Genomic DNA, 12373 nt, shown 5'->3' with positions numbered 1-12373 from the left:
AAAAACGAGTTACTCACAGGCCACCACCGAGAAGGCGACGTTGGTGATCAGCCCTTCGCGCCTCAAGCACTGAGTTTTCCCTACGTGGTCTAGCTAACCCTTATCACACACCCCTGACTCTGTCCACAGCCTTATTTCAGAGGTTGTTGATCCTGGTATCTGGCTGCAGAAGGCCGGTTCTTACCACTCCCTTCTTAGTCAGCCATCCTCCTCCATCAGACGTCAGTCAGCAATAGGGCAGAGGCCAAATCGCATCTAGTGACTGTGGAAAGTATATGAAATTCAAATTTCAGTGTCCATAAATTAAGTTTTATTGGAACACAGCTGCTCCCATTTAGTTTAGTATGACTTGCAAACAAACCCTAAATTACTTGCTATCTGGCCCTTTACAGAAAAAGTTTGCTGACCCTAAATCCTCGAAAACTTCTTAGCTCTCAAAGCCTATTTAGGGTGGGTAATAATAGCATCCTCATTTTTATGCAGTCCTTTAGTGTTTTAACAGCCTCATCTGTGGATATAGACAACGATCTTTTCTGAACCAAAGCTCTCTGAAGAGCTGACATGAAAGGCAAACTACAGCGTTATCCAAGACTTGCCAGGTTGGAAGAACTGAAAGGAGGCAGATGTAACTGCTATGTAGGAGATAATTATTACTGTTTCACAGATGAGGAAATTATGCCTGAAGAGACTAAATATTTGACCCAAGAGCACAGCGCTAGTAAGTGGTAAAGCTAGAATGGAAACCCATTAAGCCAGTTTTTAAAACCATTATCATGCAATTAAATTATAAACTTTATAGACAAGAGTATTTGTCTTTTAAATATTTTGATATCCCCCACAGCATCTTGCACAGGATAGTTTATCTAGCAGGCATTTGAGGTGTCTTGTTTCTTTGTCACACCCAGCCATCTGGGATTGCTTCTACCCACAGGTCCAACACAGAAGAAAACTTGATCTTTGAGGCTTGTTGCAATTATTCTTGATTGCCTTTCCAAGTTGGAAGTCTAGGGTTGGCATTAATATGATTATTGGTTTAGCTTCTAATTTTCTAGTTTAGTTAACTACGAATTCTAAAGGACAGCTGTGTTTGTAATCTACCCTGAGGTTTCTGTATATAAGAGCCAATTGTAATCAATATAAATTATAGATATGTATCATCCTTGCTTTGAGTTCTCTACCAGTATCCTACGTGTTTGTCCCTATTTCCAAGCCCTAGCTTCACGCATTTATAGCCTGGGAGAGTGAACAAATCCAGCCACATGCCAATCTGAGAGTTTCAAAGTGGTACGCTCCTTACTCTGTCCCTCAGTTGTTGTTTTTAACCCAGAAAAAAACAAAAAAACTTTAAAAGTAAAAAATAAGGTACAGTGAATCATCCCAAACATAATGTGGTCTTATATAAAGGAAAAAAAGTCTAATTTGAAAAAATTTTAAATCTTATCAATAAAGAGTAGAAATTCAGAATTCTTCGCCCATATTTTCTAAACTTACATGTAAGAAGGAATAAAAAAGATGTCACATATGGCCGCTGGAAGCACAGCTACCATCTTTATGCATGTCTGCAGCACTGTGACTTTTGTGGAAAAGAATTTGCTATCCTTCCCATCTACTTCTTTCCAAAATTACTTTCTTCCTCAACAGCTATACTTTCCCTGCATGTGGTCATAAATATTTATCACAATATAAATACTGGGTTTTCTCACAGGAAAATTTCCCCTGTAAAGAAAAAAAGTTGATCCCAGTTTCCAACCTCCCTTTCCTACTCCTTTTCTGATGCCCTAAACCAAAATGTTTTGTGTGAACAGTAAAGACAGGTCTTTTTTTTTTTCTCTGTGTTCCTCCAAATTCTTTCGTAAGTTGAGGTGATTTGCATTGATTCAATGGACTGATAAATAGGGGGATTGAGAAACTGAGTCACCACTGTATAACGTCTCCAGCTGGCAAGCAAATTGCACAGGGAAGGGAAAAACTGAATTTCTAACTCATGGATCCATGCCTGCTGCAAGCCGAGCAGACAGAGAAGATAATCCAAGGCCGTAAAAATTGCACTCTTTGGCTTCATTTCGAGATGTTGTCGAGAGAGTTTCCACAGAGAAAGTTATTAATTTCAGATTGCTGCACTTAGAAACTTATTTCCCCACAGAATAACAGTAATACTTTCCATGTGCAATACTTTTTATGTGAATTGCTGATTCTGAATCATCCATCCTGAGAGAGAGGAAAAATATTATGGACAAGTAAGAGCACAGCTCATGTCTGTTTCCCTTTATGCCCCCAGTTTAGATAAAACCTCTCCTCCAGGATAAATGTGGTCTTCTGTCTTTCACATCCACCTGAGACCTGTCCTAGCTAGCACTGAGCTCAATGGGTAACCAAGAAGGGTTTGTTAAATTTTAAACAAAGTCTCACTGGTCTAATATCTCATTTCAGGCCTTAAATGTCTTCAGCTAATCCTTTCCTTTCCTTTCTTTCCCTTCCTTTCCCATCTTTCCCTTCCCTTCCCTTCCTTTTCCTTTCCTTTCATTCTTTTCTTTTCTTCCCCAGCTAATCTTTACAGGCTTAAGTAAACCATGCAGTTCCATTTCTACAGACTTACTACTTCTTTTTATTCTCACTATATTGCTGAGTTTCATTAAGGGCAAAAGGTATTATCTTCATACTGCAAATGAAGATATTACCCACCGATAATTACCACTATCTATGGAGCACCTTCTGATGCTCCATACATCATCTCCTTAATCCTCATGACAAATTCATTCTGCAGATGAAGAGATTAAAGAAATGTATATCCCTTGCTCAGCTAGTGAGTGGTGGAACCACAGCTCAAACCCATCCATCTGACTACAAAAGTTGAGCTCTACTCTGGGTGTGGAGGGAAATACAAGATACAAAATGATCGGGTCCTCCCTTGGGGTCTTCACAATGAAACAGAGAAGATATTCAAGACTTTTTAAATATAAAAACTGCAAGTTGATTACATCTGTGTTGAACTATATTAACTAATGCTGAGAGATGGTGAAGAAAATTATGTGACCAAGTGGGATAACCAGGTAAGGATTGAGGAGAAAGGGTTTTGAATGAGAGAAAGATTTTATTGTAATGGGAGGAGGAGAAGGCACCCAAGTTAGGAATATGCTTGTACAAAAATCTCAGAACAGGGGTCAGCAAACTTTTATGCAAAAGGATAAATAGTAAATATTTTGGACTCTAAGGGCTACAAGCTTTCTGTCACAACGCCTCCAACTTTGCCATGGTATCGTAAACACAGCTATAGACAATACCAAACAAATTGGCATGGCTGTGTTCTAATAAAACTTTATTTATGGACACTGAAATTTGAATTTCCTGTCATTGTCACATGTCATAAAATATTATTTTTCTTCTGATTTTTTTTTAATTATTTAAAAATGTAAAAACTCTCCAGTCATCCAAAACAGGCAATGGGCTAGATTTGGCTCCCAGGCAGTAGTCTGCCAACCTCTTAGCTTAGTAGCAGGGCAAAAAAAGTTTATGTGCTAAGAGCCTGAGTAGGAAACTGAAACCACAGAGTAATGCAGAAGGCCTAATGGAGAGGGAAGGGAAAGAGAGAGGAAGATGGGAATTCAAAAAAGATCTTAAAACATAAATGGCTTGTGCAAAAATGTAACTGAGAGGAAAAGGATTACCGGAGTAGGAACTCAACATGGACTCCTGATTCCTTGGTTTATATTTTTGCCACTGGACACAATTGATTCATTCATTCAACAAATATTAATTTAGCACCAATATGTGCAAGCACTGTGGCCTTATGCCTAGAACCTAAAACTATAAAACATTTATTCTCTACAATGACATTAAGAAATAGTAGGGGTGGTTATTTATTTTAGTTGCATATCATAAGTTTTGGCATGTTATTTCTTTTTTTTATATTTTTTGTACCTTATTTATTTATTTGGCATGTTATTTCTTTATTTTCATTCATCTCAAAGTATTTTCTGACTTCCTTTGTGATTTCTTCTTCATGACTGATTGGTTATTTAGCAGTGTCTGGTTTAATTGCCACATATCTGTAAACTTCCCAGATTCCTTTGTTATTGATTTGTAATTTCATTCCATTATGGTTAGAGAACATTCTTTGTATTGTTTCAAATCTTTTAAATTTATTAAGGTTTGCTTTATGCCCCAGCATGCGGTCTAGCCTGGATAATCTTCCATGTCCGCTAGAGAAGAAGGTATATTTTGCTGTTGTTGGGTGAGGTGTTCTATTGGTGTCTATTAGGTTTAGTTGCGTTATAGTGTAATTCAAGTCTTCTATTTCCGTGTTCATCTTTTGCCTAGTTGTTTTAGCCATAATCGAAAATGGATTGTTGAAATCTCCAACTACCATTGTTAAATTATCTATTTATCCCTTCAACTCTGTCTGTTTTTGCTTCATATATTTTAGTGATCTATTGTTAGGTACATACATATTTATAGCATTTACTTATTTTATATAGTGTCTTTACCCAAAAGAAACTTAGTGTTTACAGGATTGCAAGAAATCATAGAAGTAGATGAGAAAGTAAAGCAAAACAAGAGCAGCACATGAAATAGACTTTACCTTCTCATTCTCTGTTGTCTCCATGGGAACAGAGCCTGGCACACAGTGAGCCCTTATAGGATTGAAATAACATCAGGAATGAGGTTAACACAAAAATGAAGTTAGACATGTTACAAAGGCACCGTGAATTTGGTGTGCAATTAAAGTGGTGAGTAGGGAAAGCGCTTCACTCCAACCCTCAGGCTGATTCATGAAGTAAGAAAAGGGTTTCTCACATTTCCCAGGATGGTAGTTTTCTTACTGTGTTTAGGGAGTATCATAAGAAACACAATTACACAAAGGAAATACTAAAGCTGGGAGCTCTGCACTGCCGGTGGTGTGTCAAGAGAGAAACAATGTGTGTTAATGATGACGCAGGGGGCCCCCACTGGAAGAAGCTGATGTTGGCTCCAACTCAGCAGCAGCTTGAGGGCATGCAGGCTGCTTCCTGCAGGTCTTCAGGGAACTCGGCCTGGGTGACTTAGAGTAGGCCTCAGGCAAAGCAGAAGAGAATCTCCAGTTCTAAGTAAGGTTACATAAGGACCAGGGAATAATGCCTTCCTTTTCATGCAGTGTTGAAATCATGGCCAAATTATTCAGGAACTCCTCCCTAACACTATGCTGTGTGGGGCTCATCACCACATCTTCAGTAACTAAAGCCCACAGATTGGAAGACAGGCCCCCTTCCCCCAAAGCATGTCACAAAACCCTCAGATTTCAATTTTAAATGCCCCCCTGCTAAGTGGCTGAATGGAAGCTGTTCTGGGCTCTTGAAACACCAAACATCCTCTTGCCTTGTCTTTTCCTGACCTGTTAAGCCAGTGTCCCTCCATAAGCAAACATGGTCAGTATACTAGTCTGCAAGTCATCCAGAACACCAGCTTAAATTCCACTGATTTTTCTCCCCAGAAAAAGTTTTAAGGCACATCTTTAATTGTTCACTGTCCTAACAAAGGTGCTCTGATGTCACGGGCCCCGGAACACTACTTTAATAACTCAGTAAGTGTATCAAGTATTTGCTTTATGACAGGGACTATGCCAAGCAATTTATATTTATTATCTGTTTTTACCACTCACAATAAATATGTGGGGTAGAGTCTATTTCTATCTCTATTCTATAGATAGGGAATAAGTCGCATGGAGGCTAATTATCTTGCCTGTGTCAGTGTGTCACAGAAAATTAGGGCTGAAAGTGATGTAGGAAATTTCTGTGTGTGCAGGGACCGTAGTCTCGCGAAACCAAAGAATGGAAGCAACAAACCAGAGAGGCAAGAAGTTGCAAAAGAGGATAGTTTATTAAAGCAAAGAGTTGCAGCTCTCAAGCGAAAGGGGGTACCCAACCAACTAAGGCAAAAGGCTCTTATTCTTATATTTTCCTTTGTCTGTTTGGAGAAGGGAGCTGGCGCCTTCTAATGGAATTTGTCTATCAGATTTGCTGTGTTTGTCTATCCTGAGGGGATTAACAAAAACCCATTTCTGTCTATCAGGTCTGCTCTGTTTGTCCAGGCCCAAAGGGATTTACGAGATAACTTATTAACCTCAGGGCGCAGTTACATTTTTGTCCTGAAGTGAATGAGTTATTTCAGAACCTGGAGTTTCAGGTTATGGTTGCCTTTGTTTATTCCACCGGACTTTCCTGTCTACCTAACAACATGCTAACTAACCTGTCTCAAAAGGGCTTTAGAGATCATTTGATCTGATCCTTCACTTCATAGATGAGGAAACTGAGCTCAGAGAGGTTAAGTCATGTGCCTATAATCACACAGCCAGGAAGAGGCAAGAGCTGATACCTAACACAAATTTCCTTCCACATCACCCTGGTCTCCTGTTCTCTGTGAGTCTGTGAACCAGCCTTTTATGATTTGAGGATTTGTGTCATGCCCAAGTGTGCTGTCCTCATGCAACTAAGCTATGATTCAAAAAGGGGGTGGGTATCGTATTCTCTCTGCATCAGATTGATGATGATAGCAAGCTGCATGCCTCAGAACACTCAGAATCACTCTGGCCCTTACAACTTTCCCCACAAGGAAACCCACCAGGTGCTTGGTTACCTTTTGAGTTTTTCGTGGGTGGCAAAGAATACATCTGAAAATAGATCGGTCCCCAGCTCTCCCAGAAGAGGTTTGCAGCCTAAAAATGCCATACCCTTCTCCCTTCCAAAACACAGACATCACTTCCTGGAGTAAAGCCCTTCCTTCCCAACTCAGCAGTTGCATAAAGAGAAGCCTTACTCCCCTCTGGAGCCTAGAATTTCTTCTTGAGGAAGGGAGAGAAGTGTCCCTGACCAGCAGGAAAGACCTCTTAAATGGCTTCAGCAAAAATTGCTCTTCTAAAAATGACGGACTTCAAGGAAGGAGGTGTGGTTCTTTGGCCTAGTCTTTTACCTCCTGAAAATCAACTAAATGGGACAATGTATGTAAAAGTGCTTTGTAAACTGCAAATACCGGGAGTTTTCATGTGTCTCTGCATGTGTCCCCTGCATCTTCAAAATAGCGAGCAGAAGGGATGACTTTCTTGTGATACCTCTGGTGACACAGATTTTCCAGCTGGCAGAGACCCAGGAAGTTTTCCCAGCCTGGGCTTTCCATGGGTAACTCCTGGTGTGCTGAGATGAAATTAAGACCACTACAAAAAGCAATTCTGAGGCTGGGCTCATGCCAGCTAATATGGGGTGCAGGTGCCAGAATGAGTCAGAATGAATTTCAATCAGTCAACAGCATTGAGGAGACAGAGAGAGAGCCTTGTTCAGCTGCGGGAGGACCTCCCAATTGAGTCTCTGCCACTGTGTTAACCTGGGGTTGTTCTTAAGACAAAGACATGTTTGCTACTTTCTTGCCACGGGGCATGTGATGCTTGAGCTCCCTGGAACACCCTGTCATGTTAGAAGTGTTTCCAGTTCTTTTACTTTATTCATGCATTCATCCAGTCAATAAATAGGTATTTAATTCTTACTCCAGGGGCAGCTTTTAAAAAACGCCTCCATTTTCTGCCCACATTCAAAGCCCACATACCGTGAGCATAGCTTGACGGTAAACTGGTTTTGTTTAACTACAAAAAGTAAAGATGTGCCTATTTCCGTTGCATCCACTCCCTGCCACCCACCTTGCCCTTCGCAATAAACTAGAGGTCACTTTGGGGATATTTTCTGTTCCTGGGAACCGTTGTGCTCCAGGAAAGATTTTCAGAATGCCATTATACTCTTTGTATAGTAATTTTGTTTTTACAGTATTTATTGGGCACTCTTGTGCCTAGCTCCACAAGCGATCCTGAGAGAATATAAAAGCAATAACAATAATAATAACAACAAGAACAATAAGTGTAAGATGTGCCTGGGCTTTAGGTACTTAACAATGGCACCATCAAGTGAAGGTGAATATGCAAAATAGTTAATGCCCAAAGGCAGGGGCCAGGTATACAACTCATGCTACCTATCCTCTGCCCAGGAGAGATTGCACTAATCCATCACAACACCCACTGAGGGCAGATGCCACTAAGACTCCTTCTCAACTGGTGCTCTGAGCAGTCACTGCCAGTTGTATACAGTTGGCAGGTAAAATACAATCCATCCATCTCCTCTTTCCATCCATGTATTTTTAACCAAATTCAACAGAAGTTCAGGAAAGAAAGAAATGGCCATGTGCTCTGGAGTGGTTGGGAAAGATGCCACAGGGGAGGTTAATTTTAGCATCATCTTGAAGGATCGATTAAATTTGGGTAGAGGGGGTAAATACTAGGAAACAGGAGGGAGGAAGAATAGTATTTGCTGTACTGAAGTTTTTTTGCGTTTTAAAATATGTAGTCAAATCTATGTCTCTCTTTTTTAAAAATGACTTCTGGCTTTAATATAGAGAGGTCTTCCTCACTCTCAAGGTTATGAAAAAACATGCACCAATATTTTCTTCTAATACTTTTACGGTTTTCTTTTTTACATATATTTGATCAAGTTGCAATTTATTTTAGGGTAGGGAATATGGTAGGAATCCAGTTTTTTAAAAAAATGGCTAGCTAAATCTCATACCATTTGTTGAATAATCATTTAAAAAGTCTCCTTTATCATATACAAAATCTCCATATATACTTGTACTTATTTCTGGATCCCTGATTATTTTTCACTCCTCTGTTCATACATGGTATTAGAAGTCCTGCTTTTTAGAAAACTCAATTCACAAAAACCTCAACATACACATTGATAAACTAAAGAAAGGATTCTTTAGGCTGCAGATAGCAAGCTGCCCTAATTGCTCCAGAAATTAGTGAAATTTTTTAAAGTTTAAATTTATGCATATCTTTTTAAACATCAGCTTTATTGACATGGAATTCTCCTGCCACACAATTCACCGATTTAAAATGTACAATTCAGTAGTTTTTATTATATTTGTAATGTGCGACTGTCATCATAATCAATAGTAGAACATTTTCGTCACCCCCAAAAGAAACCCTGTATTCATTAGCAGTTACTTCCCACTTCCTCCCAACCCACTGCAGCCTAGGCAACCACCAACCTACTTTTTGTCTGTATAGATTTGCCTATTTTGGACATTTCATATAAATGAAATCATACAATACGTGGCCTTTGTATCTCACTTCTTTCACTTAGCATAATGTTTTCAAAGTTCATCCATAACTTAACACGTATCTGTACCTTTCTTTTTTTTTAAATCGAGATATGATTTATATAACATGAAATCAACTATTTAAAAGTGTACAGTTCAGTGGAATTTAGTACCTTCATTATGTTGTGCAACCACTACCTCCATCTAGTTCTAAAAGATTTTCATCACCCCAAAAGGAAACCCTGCACTCAATCAGCAATCATTCCCTATTTCTCCCCCACCCGCAGCCCCTGGCAACCACTAATCAACTTTCTGTCTCTATGGATCTGCCTAGTCTGAACATTTCATAGAAATAGAATCATATAGCATGTGACCTTTTTTGTCTGGCTTCTTTCACTTAGCACACATACCATTGTCAAAGTTCATCCATACTAGAGCATGTGTAACCATATTTCATTTCTTTTTTATTGTTGAATATTCCACGGTATAGATACACCACACTTTGTTTATCCATTCATCAGTTGATGGACTTTTTGGTCATTTCAACTTTCTGGCTATTATGAATAATGTTGCTATGAACATCCAGGTACACATTTTGCGTGAACTATACACTTCTTTGAAAAGGAGCATTATCTTTTGCATAAAGTCACATACTTTGCAACACCAGTCCTGTGAGCCATCTTTTCCTAACGATTAGGGAGTTTATTTGCTCATAGCCTTGTTTCTTTAAAGCCAAATGTGATTTCATTCGTGGAAGCCTTAATCCTGTCAGTCTATGCTAATTTGAACCACCCTTAAGTAAAGTCCATTAAAAAATTAATTAAGAAACTTCGATCTGGTGTAGGTTGTGAGTAGGTGAGTGCTCAAAAGGATCCAGGAATAACGATGGAGGTGGTGCTGCATTACAAAGAACTGCAAAGTCACTAGTTACACTTTTTAAGTTCCTTTCTTTGCAAGAAGAGGATCCAGGTAATTCCTTCCATTCGCTTATGGGCTAGAGGTTCAAGTTTTAGACTAGCTTAAACATTTAATAGATTTTGCCTATTAATCCTGTCATTAACAGGATTACTGGAGACAAGGTTCAATGCAAGAAATCAAAGAAGCAAAACAAAGACAGACATAGTTTTTTCACAGGCCTGATTCTCCCAGTGGACTCTTTAAGTTCTTGAGAACAAGGACTGCTTCTTGTTTGTGGTAGGTAGACAATAAATGTAATGTATTTGTTAAATAAAATAAAATTCTAGCCTTTGTCCCCCCACATCCCCTCCCGCCCTATTGTTTATGCTCCTCCGCAGACCCCAGCCTCACCAAGTTCTAAGGTAAATTCTCAAATGATGATTTCTCTGAGACGGGCTAGTTGGAAGAGTGTCTTTGGTTTTGGGAGCAAGGGAGGGGGTAGCATCAACAGTAGAAAACCAAATGATCCTATTCAGTCATGTCCTTCATCTGCCAATTATGAAAGAAAAGTAATTTCTTCATACTCTGGAGGTTGTACTAAGAGGCAACAACAAACACACAAAGAGTTTGCATGCTAAATCAAATTGATTCAACCTAGTCCCACAGGTGGCTGTGGAGGTGAGCAGTCCCAGCACTGTGAGATTCTAACCCTCCTCCCAGGGCTCTCTGACCCCTCAGTGTTATCTCACGGCAGCTCTGGGAGTAACACAATAAGCCAACCATTCGATGCTGCTGTTTTAAGCACCGTGTTGGATTTTTGCAGGCTGGCAGCAGACATCGGGTTTTGTGCAAGAAGTACCTTCACGGACCGGACAGCCATGTGCTCCCTCAGATCCACTGGAGACAAACTGCAGGGAAGTCCAAAATGCCCCTGTGAGAAAAAGCCTCTTTGCACCTCATTAGTTAAACCTTGGCAGACATGACAGGCCAGAGGTGACATGTTCCATCCGTAAGTGCCCCAAATCCCACAGAAGTCTTAGCCCTGACTAGAAAATGGCGGTTGTGGATGTGCGGTTGGTAATCAGATCAGATGTTCCCTCCTCTGAGGGGACTGCCCTGGCGCCTCACAAAGCCCTTGAGACCCTAAAGATGACATTGCTGTTGGTGACAGCCATCACAGTGCCCGAGTCCTGCCTCCCTTTTAGCCACAGAAGCTCACTAAGGGTGAGGGGTGCCAAGGCCACCATCTGCAAGGGTGGCAGTGGTCCTTTTGATTAGCTGACAGTTTTTCTCTGGTTTTAGCTCCTACTCTGATGAAATGATTGTGAGTTTCACCCTGTCCCAGAGCAAACAGAGCTGTGACTTGTTTCCCAGTGTTCTTTGCTAATTTCATGCACCATCAGGTTTCGTGTTCTCTCATGTTTCCATTAGACCTTGTTTCCCCCTCTGGGATGTTAGAACATTATAGGGAACACATTGTGATGTATTGGCATGCTGGGGGGTGGGGGAGGCCAAAACTAACCTGAGGAGAACTTGTCCCTTGGCGACACCCACTCGCACGAAGCTTGCTCTCTAGACTTCCCACCTGCACACCCAGGGCACCTACAGCTAAACCTGAAAATGCTGTCTGGGTTCTTCTCAACTGCACTCCAGGCAGCCAGGACCAACTGAACTGAATTGGCCCTATTTAGTAGTCCTGCTTGGTTTAGTACAATAATTGAAAAAGAAAAAATAAATCAGTCCACCAAACTGGATTCAGTTACACTGTTGCTCAGCTCGTGTTCCCCATACATGTAGTGCTGTTACATTAATTTTCCCAACCTCAAAAGTCTATAAGGTGAGAAGGCCCCTTGTTCCTTTAAGGGGGAAGGAAATCTCTCTGAAAATATCTTTTAAAAATAAGTCTTAATGTTTTTGAAGCAAGGAGAAGTAAAGAGAAGAAAACATTTAATGGCCCCAGTTCTCATCGCCCAGATCATTCCTGTTGATATAAGATAATATTTATAACAATAATTCCAATATTCACTACAGCTGCTCAGTCCACTGATAGCTGCTTTCCTATCACCAAGGTGCCTTGAGAGTAGGAGCATTTTTTAATACATGTATACGTTTTGGAATGTTAAACAGTAAAGTATACAATAACAAGAGATAGCTTCTGTTCCTGCCCCTCCTAATGGTAAAAATTATTAATTAGGGGCCGGCCCGGTGGCTCAGGCAGTTAGAGCTCCATGCTCCTAACTCTGAAGGCTGCCGGTTCGATTCCCACATGGGCCAGTGGGCTCTCAACCACAAGGTTGCTAGTTCAATTCCTCAAGTCCTGCGAGGGATGGTGGGCTCCGTGCCCTGCAATTAAGATTGAACAGGG

The sequence above is a fragment of the Rhinolophus ferrumequinum genome, chromosome 24, assembly GCF_004115265.2.
Source record: "Rhinolophus ferrumequinum isolate MPI-CBG mRhiFer1 chromosome 24, mRhiFer1_v1.p, whole genome shotgun sequence".
Taxonomy (NCBI): domain Eukaryota; kingdom Metazoa; phylum Chordata; class Mammalia; order Chiroptera; family Rhinolophidae; genus Rhinolophus; species Rhinolophus ferrumequinum.
This window is presented reverse-complemented; position numbering follows the sequence as displayed.